Below are 13,197 nucleotides of genomic sequence, written 5' to 3'. Positions count from 1 at the left end.
CAGCGTTTTACTGAACACAAGTTTTCAGCTTTAAAAAGATGTGCAAGAGAGCCTTCTTGGTTCACTCTTCTGCTGTGTGTACAATTTAATGTAAAGGGTCCCGCTCCTCCCGATTTTTTAAAAAGAATTAATAGGCAGTTTGCCACCAAAATTTGAAAGGCTTTTAAATTAATTTCAGACTTACGTTTTCTTTCTTTAGTTGGGCCCATTTAGAGACAAGGTTTTCCTTTCTCTTCACTCCAAAAACAAACAGCCACTGAGAGTAAAAAGATTAGCTGACTTGAGTACTCCTCTGTGGTCAGTTCCATCATTCCAAACCAACACTGCTCTGCTTTCTATTGGTCCTTTATTCTTTAATCAGGTAATTTTTCAAGATTCATTTGTGAGGATAAAGTTGTAGCATATTATTAAGAACTGTTTTCCATTCTGTGCTTTTATGAGCGTGTGTTTTCATTTCTAAGGATAATTTATTTTTTAAATTTCTGGCTGCACTGGGTGTTTGTTCCTGCCCATGGCTTTCTCTAGCAGGGGGCGGGGTCGGTGGGAGGGGCTACGCGTAGCTTAGTTGGGGTGCACAGACTTCTCACTGTGGTGGCTTCTCTTGCTGCGAAGCACAGGTTCTAAGGGAATGGGCTTCAGCAGTTGCAGCATGCAGGCTCTAGGGGCTCAGGCTCCAGTAGTGTGGCTCGTGGGCTCTAGAGTGTGAGCTCAGTTGTGGTGTGCAAGCTATAGTTGCCCACATAATGTGGACCCTGCTTGGACAGGGATCGAACCCCTTTCACCAGCATTGGCAGGCAGATTCTTCTCCACTGTACCACCAGGGAAATCCCTCTAAGGATACTCTTGGTAGTTATTTTTGTACTACTTTTCTAAGACTCCTGGATTATAATCTTCTAGGTAGAAAGCTAGGTGTTTTATTTTTAGGGCCTTGAACTGACAAGTATAAAAACATACAATTGATTATCAACAAATACTTTGTACAGACCAATAAGTACACGTTAACAAAATCACTCTTGAAATGTGATATATTTTTAATTAGTAGGTAGGTAATTGCTTTTCTTAATGGGATTCACAGCAAAAAAGATTGCTGTGTTCTGTTCCTTCTTTTTTAGGCTCTGTTTCTCAAACACATTTTCATATTTTGGAATAAGCAAAATTTAAGCTGAGCCTTATAAGAAGGCTTACGTTTAAGAAACGTAAGGAGGAGTTCCATTCTAACCAAATTCTTCCTGACATGACAGTTCACCCTGATTTACCAGTTTTCATAGCATTGTTGAGCACAGAGAGTGCCTCTGCAATTTGTTGACTGACTCATGTTATGGTGAGTAGGGAAAATTGCTTAAGGAGGTTGACATTACTCAAATGTACAGATGAGAAAAATTAATTTTCCCATATTGATTCTTAGAAAAGATCCCTGTAGGTTCAACCCTGAAGAGGAGGAAAGTCCAGGTAGGTTGGATAAGACCACCACAGCATCTGCCAGATAATGTTGTTTTTTTTTCTGCCAGTGCAGTAGTTTGAGTTAAAACTGCAAGGGACTTGTCTGCGTTGTTTATGAAACAACAAAGGTCCTCTAGCAAAACAGGAAATCTGAGGAGGGAAGATGTTTGTTAACATGTGAACAGCATGGCCAAAATGTTTTTTTTAACTGTCCATCAGCATTTCTACATTTAGTCAGATAATTTTCTTAGCAAATGGATTCTTGATGCCTTCATCGGATGTATTATGAAAATGTTTCTGGTCAATATTCACAGTACACTTAAATTTCATAATTTATTATGTCTGATGTTCATTTCAGGTTAGGTTATTGTACTGACTTCAGAGAAACGGTTTATTGAGTATGTAGAGTGCTAGTGGTACTTGTATTTTACCTATTTGAGAGACTGCTGCTGCTGCTGCTGCTAAGTCACTTCAGTCGTGTCCGACTCTGTGTGACCCCATAGACGGAAGCCCACCAGGCTCCCCCGTCCCTGGGATTCTCCAGGCAAGAACACTGGATTATGATAAAAATCTTGTTTGTTTGGTTAATCTCTCTTGCTTGCATCTTTAATGAGGTGCCAATTACATGACTTCTTACCTTATCTTTTTTTTTAAATTGTGATAAAATACACATAAAATTTACCATCTTAACGATTTTTGAATGTTCAATTCAGTCATGTTAAATAGTCGCCTGTTATGCAACCAATCACCAAAATTCTTTGCCTGTTGCAAAATTAAAACTTTATATCAACATTAAATAACTTTCCGTTCCAACTCAACCTCCAGGCCCTGGCTAACATCATTCTATGTCTGTCTCTTTGAGTTTGACTATTCTTAGTACCTCATATAGTTGAAGTCATACAGTAGCTGTCTTTTTGTGTTTGACTTATTTCACTTACCAAACTGTCCTCAAGTTTCATCCATGTGTAGCATGTAGGATTCCTTCCTTTTAAAGGCTAGATAATATTTTAGTGTGTGTATTATACCGTGTTTTATTTATCCATTCACCCACCATGTCTTTCTTCTTGTTAGCAAAATCAATTGTATTTTTCTCAGATATTTTTATCAGTTTCCTGTAGCTACTAATTAACAGATTAGCACAAAGTAGACAGCCTTACACAACAGAAATTTATTCTGTCACAGTTTTAAAGGCCAGAAGTCCAAAATCATAGCTGCCATCCCTCTTGAGACTGTAGGGGAGAATCTTTCCTTACTTCCTCCAGCTTGTGGTGGCTAGTGGCATTTCTTGATTTGTGGCCCCATCACTCTGATCTCTGCCTCTGGTCACATTGCTTTCCTCCTCGTCTGGGGTATCAAATCTTCCCCTGCTTTACTTTCACAAGGCCACCTGCCATTGGATTTAAGACCCACTCAGATAATCCAGGATGATTTCTTCATTTCAATAAACTTAATTGCACATGCAAAGATCCCTTTTCCAAATAAATTAACTTTCACAAGTTCCAAAATTAGGATGTGGACATATATTTTGGTGTTGTGATCCAGCCATCAGTCTGCTATAGATGCCTGAGGCTTCTGATACTCTTGATGATTGCTTCTCCTTGATATACTCCTTTTTCTTTTCTTTGACACTGCACTTAACTGATCTTATTAACTTGGCTGGGCCACAGGACCCAGAGTATTATTGTCATACTTTAGTCTGGATGTTACTGTGAGGATGTTTTGGGGATGAGATTAACATTTAAGATGCTAGACTTTGATAAAGCTGATAGTCTTCCATAATGTGGATGAGCCTCATTCAATGAGCTGAAGACCTTATTAGAACAAATACTGAACTCTAGAACAAGAAGAAATTCTGCCAATCTGACTGCCTTTGGACTTGTATGGAAACTTCCTCTGAATCTCCAGTCTGTGGGATTACCTCATCAGAAATTTTTGTACTCGTCAAGTCTCCACCATTGCCTAAGCCATTGGCTTAAAATAAATATCTCCTTTCATGTATACGTACATCCTGTTGATTCTCTTTCTCTAGAGAAACCCTAATACCCTTTTACTCCTCTGTCGTCTTTACCTCATTTGTCAATATTTGTGAAAAATGAATTAATTATATCTTCATCAAACTAGCCCTACTCAAGACTTCAGTATTTCTCAATGTGATATCATCACTTAAAAGCAGGTCCTTCTAACCTGCCACACAGCTGCCTCCAGACCTAGGAGACCTTGCTTATAATAATCACATCGCAGGTATCACATACAAAATTAACATAGTTGTTATTTAGTCACTGAGTCATGTCCGACTCTTGTGACCCCATGGACTGGAGCCTCCCAGGCTCCTCTGTCCATGGAATTTCTCAGGCAAGCATACTGGAGTGGGTAGCCATTTCCTGTTCCAGGGGATCTTCCTGACCCAGGGACTGAACCCAGGTCTCCTGCATTGTAGGCAGATTCTTTACCAGCTGAATCATCAGGGAATCCCTCACTTATACGTCTTTCAACTTGTCACATCCAGTTATTGTCCAGTTCTTACAGACTCAGCTGGTTTTGCTTCTGAAAGCAGAATCCATTTTTAGGTTCCCTTTTTGTTTGTTTGTTTGGATTCCTTTTTTGTGTCTCATTGCTCTACTCTTCTTTCTGTTCCGTTCCCTTCCGTTCAGTCGCTCAGTCGTGTCCGACTCTTTGCGACCCCATGGACTGTAGCCTACCAGGCTTCTCCGTCCTTACCTTATTTTCTATATTGGACCCAGATGAACAAATCCACGCTCAATTGTCAAGTTCATTTCCTCAAATATTTTCTGACTGGTCAGTCTCCCACATGCTGATTTTCATTGCCTCTCACTGCCTACAGAACATGGTCCAAACTCCTCATCTTGGCTCCCAAGGCTCTCTACAGTGTCTTTCCTAACAGTGTCCTGTGGCCCACGTTTCATGTTGTCTTCTGCTGTTTTACTAATCTGGAAGACAACCTCTCACTCTCTTAACTATATGCCCAGTTTCCGCTGTCTCTACCTTTTAATAGTTAACCCACCCTTTGGAGTCCTATCAACTTCCATAAAGCCATTTTTCAGTCTCTAATATGTAAGAAGTCTATGTCTTCAAATCCCTTTCGCATTTCATTCGTCTGTTCTAGCACCTCTCTTTCCTGTGGTCACAGATGTATGTGAACTGACCCGTCTTCCTATTAGACCCTGTAGTCCAAGGACTTTATCTTGTTGCTTTTTGAGTCTCACATGTATCTGTTACTCATTCATTCAATTGTCATTTCATTCATTACATTGTTTCTGAAATTGGGGATATAATTATGATCACTGTGTTCTGTAAACATTTCTGGAATTTAAAAAATGTTGATGATTTTCATTTTACATGTGGAAATGAATGTTGCTAAGTCACTGATCCTCAGTGGAACTGCAAAATATGAGTGCTGAGCAGTTTCTCAGGGATGTTTGTTTAAGTTATCAAATCATGTGATTCTTTGGTAATTAAAATGATTGTATATCTACTCAGTAAAACAACTGTTTGGAGACAGTTCCATTTAGTTTATGCAATTTAATGAAATTTCTTTTGAAAAATCTGTATTGTAAGATTCTTCTTTTAAAATACCTTTATTTTTTATGGTAATTATGTTTTCAGCAGTGACTACTCAGACAGTTATAAAAATTGCATACTCTGATGCTACCTCTTTCTTTAGAAACTAACTGATATAAAACAGTGGCACCTTATTGTTGGCCCTGTCAAATTATGTATTCTTATTACTTATATATATGAATATAAAATATTCTAACCATGAATATTTTCCCACTTTTTCTCATCTGTTATGTCTCCAGTTGTTTAACATTTATCAGAACTGTCACGATACTAGTCCCCTAAATTTATATAACGGTTTAAAGTTTTAAGGGGCTTCCCTGGTGGCTCAGACACTAAAGAATCTTCATGCAATGCAGGAGACCCAGGTTCGATCCCAGGGTCGAGAAGGGATCCCTTTGTCCCTGGAGAAGGGAATGGCAACCCACTCCAGTATTGCTGCCTTAAGAATTCCATGAACAGAGGAGCCTGGCGGGCTACAGTCCATGGGGTTGCAAAGAGTCGGACACGACTGAGTGACTAATGTTTTGACACTTAAAGTTTTGAAAGAAAACATGTAGCCTTGTTTGAGCACTGAAATAATCCTTTCTGACAGGCTGAATGATGTATTCTCAGGTTTTATTTTTTAACTTTCAGAAATTTGAAAATTGAAGCATAGAGAGAGGAAGTCAGCAGCTTTTAAGACTAGGGCAAATGTTTCTAAGAGATGGAAACCATTTAAGACAATGTATGCAAATAACAAGATTTATTATAAGGATACAGGGCCTGGCTTCATTTCTGCTTCTCTCTTTTTCTCTTTCTTTCCTAATGGGATCTCTCTTGCACTCAATAATAGAGTATGGCCACCTTACCCTTCCCAATTGACAGTCACAGTTCTAGCCACATTCAGAAATTAAATAGTTGTTTCTAAGTTTCAGATTCCTAGGGGAGCATATGATTGAGCCCGCTTGGCTTTGGTATCAAATTGTCCTGCCCAAGTTGGCTTGTTTAGCCAATATACACTGCTCTATGAATGAAATGCAATTACTATAAGAGGGGAGATACATCTTGGATTTGACAGTCTTAGAGTTTCTGCTTTTTAAAATTTGGTGGAGCTGGTGCTTAGAACTTCAGTTAGAAGTCACAAACTCATAGCATCCCAAGGACAGTTAAATAACATAAATGAATAAAACTGACAGATGGAGGCTGCAGGACCCAGATGGAGCACAGGCTCCATCGAAAGGCAACTGCGACTACTCAGTTTCAACTGACTGATGCTCCATGGGAGTCTGGGCCCAGATAACCAATCTTCTGATTTCCAAGTAAGCTCAGAAATTGGGATGTTATACAAATTTCCTGTTTACGTTTTTTTAAGTCCCAAATGAGTGAGAAAACAAAAGCAAACCAAAATCCATGACTGTGGGTCATAGCTGACCTATCTGCCGGTGGTTTAGGACTTCTGACCTAGATCTGTCTGGTCAGTTGTCACATAATGACATATAAGCTCTCACATCCTCCATGAAGTTTTTATACAATGAAAGAGAAAACAATATGTACATCATTAATGTATGTAGTCCACGCATTTGTGTATACAAATAAAGCATAAAGCATCATTCATCTACCTTGTCTCTGAATAAGAAACTTGATGAAAGCATATCTTCTTCACTCTGTGAGATAATTTATTATAAAGAGCTGCAGTATTTGCTTTCAGTTCAGTTCAGTTAGGTTCAGTCGCTCAGTCGTGTCCGACTCTCCGCGACCCCATGAATCACAGCATGCCAGGCCTCCCTGTCCATCACCAACTCCCGGAGTTCACTCAAACTCATGTCCATCAAGTCGGTGATGCCATCCAGCCATCTCATTCTCTGTCGTCCCCTTCTTCTCCCGCCCCCAATCCTTCCCAGCATCAGAATCTTTTCCAGTGAGTCAACTCGTCGCATGAGGTGGCCAAAGTATTGGAGTTTCAGCTTCAGCATCAGTCCTTCCAATGAACACCCAGGATTGATCTCCTTTAGAATGGACTGGTTGGATCTCCTTGCAGTCCAAGGGACTCTCAAGAGTCTTCTCCAGCACCACAGTTCAAAAGCATCAATTCTTCGGTGATCAGCTTTCTTCACAGTCCAACTCTCACATCCATACATGACCACGGGAAAAACCATAGCCTTGACCAGACGGACCTTTGTTGGCAAAGTAATATGCTATCTAGGTTGGTCATAACTTTCCTTCCAAGTATTTGCTTTAGGATTTCCTAAAAAAAAGATGATGCTGTGAAAGTGCTGCACTCAATGGGCCAGCAAATTTGGAAAACACAGCAGTGGCCACAGGACTGGAAAAGGTCAGTTTTCATTCCAATCCCAAAGAAAGGCAATGCTAAAGAATGCTCAAACTACTGCACAATTGCACTCATCTCTATGCTAGCAAAGTAATGCTCAAAATTCTCCAAGCCAGGGTTCAACAGTTTGTGAACTGTGAACTTCCAGATGTTCAAGCTGGTTTTAGAAAAGGCAGAGGAACCAGAGATCAAATTGCCAACATCTGTTGGATTATCGAAAAAGCAAGAGAGTTCCAGAAAAACATCTATTTCTGCTTTATTGACTATGCCAAAGCCTTTGAATGTATGGATCACCACAAACTGTGGAAAATTCTTAAAGAGATGGAAATACCAGACCATCTGACCTGCCTCTTGAGAAATCTGTATGCAGGTCAGGAAGCAACAGTAGAACTGGACATGGAACAACACTGGTTCCAAATCGGGAAAGGAGTATGTCAAGGCTGTATATTGTCACCCTGCTTATTTAACTTACATACACAATACATCATGAGAAATGCCATGCTGGAAGACACACAAGCTGGAATCAAGATTGCCAGGAGAAATATCAATAACCTCAGATATGCAGATGACACTACCCTTATGGCAGAAAGTGAAGAGGAACTAAAAAGCCTCTTGATGAAAGTGAAAGAGGAAAGTGAAAAGTTTGGCTTGAAGCTCACCATTCAGAAAACAAAGATCATGGCATCTGGTCCCATCACTTCATGGCAAATAGATGGGGAAACAATGGAAACAGTGAAAGACTTTATTTTTGGGGCTCCAAAATCACTGCAGACTTCAGCCATAAAATTAAAAGACACTTTACTCCTTGGAAGAAAAGTTATGACCAACCCAGACAGCATATTAAAAAGCAGAAACATTACTTTGCCAACCAAGGTCTGTCTAGTCAAGGCTATGGTTTTTCCAGTGGTCATGTATGGATGTGAGAGTTGGACTATAAGGAAAGCTGAGTACTGAAGAATTGATGCTTTTGAACTGTGGTGTTGGAGAAGACTCTTGAGAGTCCCTTAGACTGCAAGGAAATCCAACCAGTCCATCCTAAAAGAAGTCAGTCCTGAATGTTTATTGGAAGGACTGATGTTGAAGCTGAAACTCCAATACTCTGGCCACCTGATGTGAAGAACTGACTCATTGGAAAAGACCCTGATGCTGGGAAAGATTGAAGGTGGGAGGAGAAGGGGACAACAGAAGATGAGATGGCTGGGTGGCATCACCAACTCAATGGACATGAGTTTGAGTGAACTCCAGGAGTTGGTGACGGACAGGGAGGCCTGGCGTGCTGCAGTCCATGGGGTTGCAAAGAGTTGGACGCGACTGAGCAACTGAGCTGACCCTCCTAAAGAACAAATCTTGTTTTAGGAGGAAAGAGCCATGCAGAATCTATATGTCCCTGAACAAAATGTTTAAGTTGAACCTCATTTTTCTCTTACGCCAATATCAATGTCTCATGATTGTCATGGATAAATGATTTTATAAAGCTTTTGACATATATTAGGTGCTCAACATATGTTATGCTTCATATCTGCTTGTTGGAATTAATTTCAACACAGTACTATATTTTTAAAGCATACAGTATGAAACATGCAGTATGTTTCAAAATAATGTGATTAAAAACAGGGCAAGTAAAGTTATGCTGAATTTTCAAACATCAAAAGCACTGACCCAATGTTGGTTTCTTATGAGTGCTGCTCAGTCACTTCAGTCATGTCTGACTCTTTGTAACCCTATGGACTGTAGTCTGTCAGGCTTCTCCCATGTCATTCTCCATCCAGGCAAGAATACTGGAGTGAGTTGTCATGCCCTCCTCCTGGGGATCTTCCCAGCACAAGGACTGAACCTGCGTCTCCTGTGTCTCCTGCATTGCAGGTGGTTTCTTTACCCACTGATCCACCTTGCTTTCTTATATAGGTCCATAAAACCACAGTATCACTAACTGCTTTGTCTTATTTACATTTCCTTAGAGTTATACAGCCGGAGAAGGCAATGGCACCCGGCTCCAGTACTCTTGCCTGGAAAACCCCATGGACAGAGGAGCCTGGTGGGCTGCAGTCCATGGGGTCGCTAAGAGTCAGAAACAACTGAGCTATTTCGCTTTCACTTTTCACTTTCATGCATTGGAGGAGGAAATGGCAACCCACTCCAGTATTCTTGCCTGGAGAATCCCAGGGAAGGGGGAACCTGATGGGCTGCTGTCTGTGGGGTGTCACAGAGTTGGACACGACTGAAGCGACTTAGCAGCAGCAGCAGCAGCAGCGTTATACAGCATCAAATAAGAAAAAGAAAAATTTTGGTTATAAAACAATAAGACTTAAGCATGAAACAACTTTTTATGCATGTAATTATAACCCCCAACAATCTGTAATAAACACCTGGCAAGATTGCTAAAACTTTGAACACAATAGAGTGTATTACAGAAGATTCTTCCATTTCAGTGGGGCTCTGTGTTTGAATGAATCACCAAGGAAACAGAATAGTTTGGGTTAAAGATAAGTTCAAGCAAATAATATCTCTTTGTCAGTCTCCCTGAGTGAAATCTAGGCTGAAGTAATCTTACGCACTTTCTAATGCGAGAAACAGTGAACACTCAGGTTCAAAAGAGCTGTTTATAATGATAAGGATCCATATTGGAATCAAAGTGCAGGAAAGCACAAAGCACCCAGCTTTTTAATGCATTATTTATAGTGGGATTTTCACCCCGGTTTGAAGAAGTGCCTTAGCAACGGGATCTTGAACCTCATTCTCATTATCTCTAATGTCTTTATGTGGGTTCAGTTCAGTTCAGTTCAGTCGCTCAGTCGTGTCCGACTCTTTGCGACCCCATGAATCACAGTACGCCAGGCCTCCCTGTCCATCACCAACTCCCAGAGTTCACTCAAACTCATGTCCATCAAGTCGGTGATGCCATCCAGCCATCTCATTCTCTGTCGTCCCCTTCTCCTCCCACCCCCAATCCCTCCCAGCATCAGTCTTTTCCAGTGAGTCAGCTCGTTGCATGAGGTGGCCAAAGTTTTGGAGCTTCAGCTTCAGCATCAGTCCTTCCAATGAACAGCCAGGATTGATCTCCTCTAGAATGGACTGGTTGGACCTCCTTGCAGTCCAGGGGACGCCCATGGGAGTATTTGCAGACTCTTTTGAAAATAAAGTGCTCTCTCTTTCTTTCCCTGTTTCTCTGTCTTTTCTAGTGATTCTAATTAACCCCTAAAAGCTCATCTAACATTTTAATGGCACACGTGAGAAATCACGTCTGATACTAATTCCAAGATGGGGGACAACCATCTATGTCCTTTTAAGTATTTTTGTAGTCGCAACAGAGGCAACTTCATTTCCATATTAGAGGAATTTAGGGCTGGAATCTGCAATCTGGCTGGAAAGCAGTGCAAGGGATTGTGAAGCTGAGCTTACCTAGCAGTCGGTTTTGTGCTTGTGTGTGTTTTTCTGTGTGTGAAATAAATTTGAGAAAACTGTTCATATCAAATAATTGGTGGATGGGTGGAGCTGAAGCTGAGCACGATTATGGGAGAATTAAGGCCTCATCACGCACATCCTTAACTACCCTTGGGAGGTGTGTGAAACCGTAGTTTTCTGGTTGGAATCCAAAATGGATTAACATACTAAGTAGAGTTCCATAACCAAGACTTTATACTAAAGCTTCAGTGCATCCATTCTGTTTTTTAGTGGTAGACTAAGCCCATGATGGTTTGACCACTCACCTAGAGCCAGACATCTTGGAATGTGAAGTCAAGTAGGCCTTAGAAAGCATCACTACGAAGAAAGCTAGTGGAGGTGATGGAATTCCAGTTGAGTTATTTCAAATCCTGAAAGATGATGCTGTGAAAGTGCTAAACTCAATATGCCAGCAAATTTGGAAAACTCAGCAGTGGCCACAGGACTGGAAAAGGTCAGTCTTCATTCCAATCCCAAAGAAAGGCAATGCCAAAGAATGCTCATACTACCACACAATTGCACTCATCTCACACGCTAGGTAAAGTCATGCTCAAAATTCTCCAAGCCAGGCTTCAGCAATACGTGAACCGTAAACTTCCAGATGTTCAAGCTGGTTTTAGAAAAGGCAAATGAACCAGAGATCAAATTTCCAGCATCTGCTGGATCATGGAGAAAGCAAGAGAGTTCCAGAAAAGCATCTATTTCTGCTTCATTGACTATGCCAAAGCCTTTGACTGTGTGGATCACAACAAACTGTGGAAAATTCTGAAAGAGATGGGGATACCAGACCACCTGACCTGCCTTTTGAGAAGCCTGTATGCAGGTCAGGAAGCAACAGTTAGAACTGGACATGGAACAACGGACTGGTTTCCAATAGGTAAAGGAGTACGTCAAGGTTGTATATTGTCACCCTGCTTATTTAACTTATATGCAGAGTACATAATGAGGAACGCTGGGCTGGAAGAAGCACAGGCTGGAATCAAGATTGCCGGGGGAAATATCAATAACCTCAGATATGCAGATGACACCACCCTTAGGGCAGAAAGTGAAGAGGAACTCAAAAGCCTCTTGATGAAAGTGAAAGAGGAGAGTGAAAAGGTTGGCTTGAAGCTCCACATTCAGAAAACGAAGATCATGGCATCTGGTCCCATCACTTCATGGGAAATAGATGGGGAAACAGTGGAAACAGTGTCAGACTTTATTTTTTTGGGATCCAAAATCACTGTGGATGCTGATTGCAGCCATGAAATTAAAAGACGCTTACTCCTTGGAAGGAAAGTTATGACCAACCTAGATAGTATATTAAAAAGGAGAGACATTACTTTGCCTACCAAGGTTCGTCTAGTCAAGGCTATGGTTTTTCCCGTGGTCATGTATGGATGTGAGAGTTGGACTGTGAAGAAAGCTGATCGCCGAAGAATTGATGCTTTTGAACTGTGGTGCTGGAGGAGACTCTTGAGAGTCCCTTGGACCGCAAGGAGTTCCAACCAGTCCATTCTAAAGGAGATCAGTCCTGGGTGTTCATTGGAAGGACTGATGCTGAAGCTGAAACTCCAATACTTTGGCCACCTCATGCGACTAGTTGACTCACTGGAAAAGACTCTGATGCTGGGAAGGATTGGGGGTGGGAGGAGAAGGGGACGACAGAGAATGAGATGGCTGGATGGCATCACCGACTCGATGGACATGAATTTGAATGAACTCCAGGAGTTGGTGATAGACAGGGAAGCCTGGCCTGCTGTGATTCATGGGGTCGCAAAGAGTCGGACACGACTGAGCGACTGAACTGAACTGAAGTCCATGTGGAGGGCTTCCCTAATGGCTCAGATGATAAAGCATCTGCGCACAATGCAGGTAGACCTGGGTTTGATCCCTGGGTTGGGAAGATCCCTTGGAGAAAGAAATGGTAACCCACTCCAATACCCTTGCCTGGAAAACCCCATGGGAGCATGGTAGGCCTACAGTCCATGGGGTCGCAAAGAGTTGGACAAGACTGAGCAACTTCACTAAGTCCATGTGGTGGCTTTATTTAGGGATGTTAGTGTGTTAACTAACATTTTATATGTTAATGATGGGAACAGTCATACAATGAATTCCAGGAAAGGGATTGTTCAAAAGTCATTAAAATAATTATATTGAATCATATGTATTTTTAATGCATTAATAATATATTTTGGTGAGACAATGTATATATTTTGGGTATTAGACAATATTCTTCCTTAACAAGAAAGTTCAGATTTTATTGACATGGCTAGGTACCCAGATAAAATTTGAATTTCCATCTCCCTTGCAGCTTGATGTGACTTTGTGATTAAATTCTGGCCAGTGAGATAGAAAAGCTATTGGGTGAGTCTTGACAGGCTTCTTAAACCAAAGCTAAATAGCTGGTGAGAACCCTTTTTAATTTCCCGCTTCTTCCTGTTTCCTAC

This window comes from Moschus berezovskii, chromosome 6 (assembly GCF_049115385.1).
Source record: "Moschus berezovskii isolate FMDL1 chromosome 6, NW_MosBer_1.0, whole genome shotgun sequence".
Taxonomy (NCBI): Eukaryota; Metazoa; Chordata; class Mammalia; order Artiodactyla; family Moschidae; genus Moschus; species Moschus berezovskii.
The sequence above is the reverse complement of the archived record's forward strand: the minus strand, read 5'-3'. Positions refer to the sequence as shown.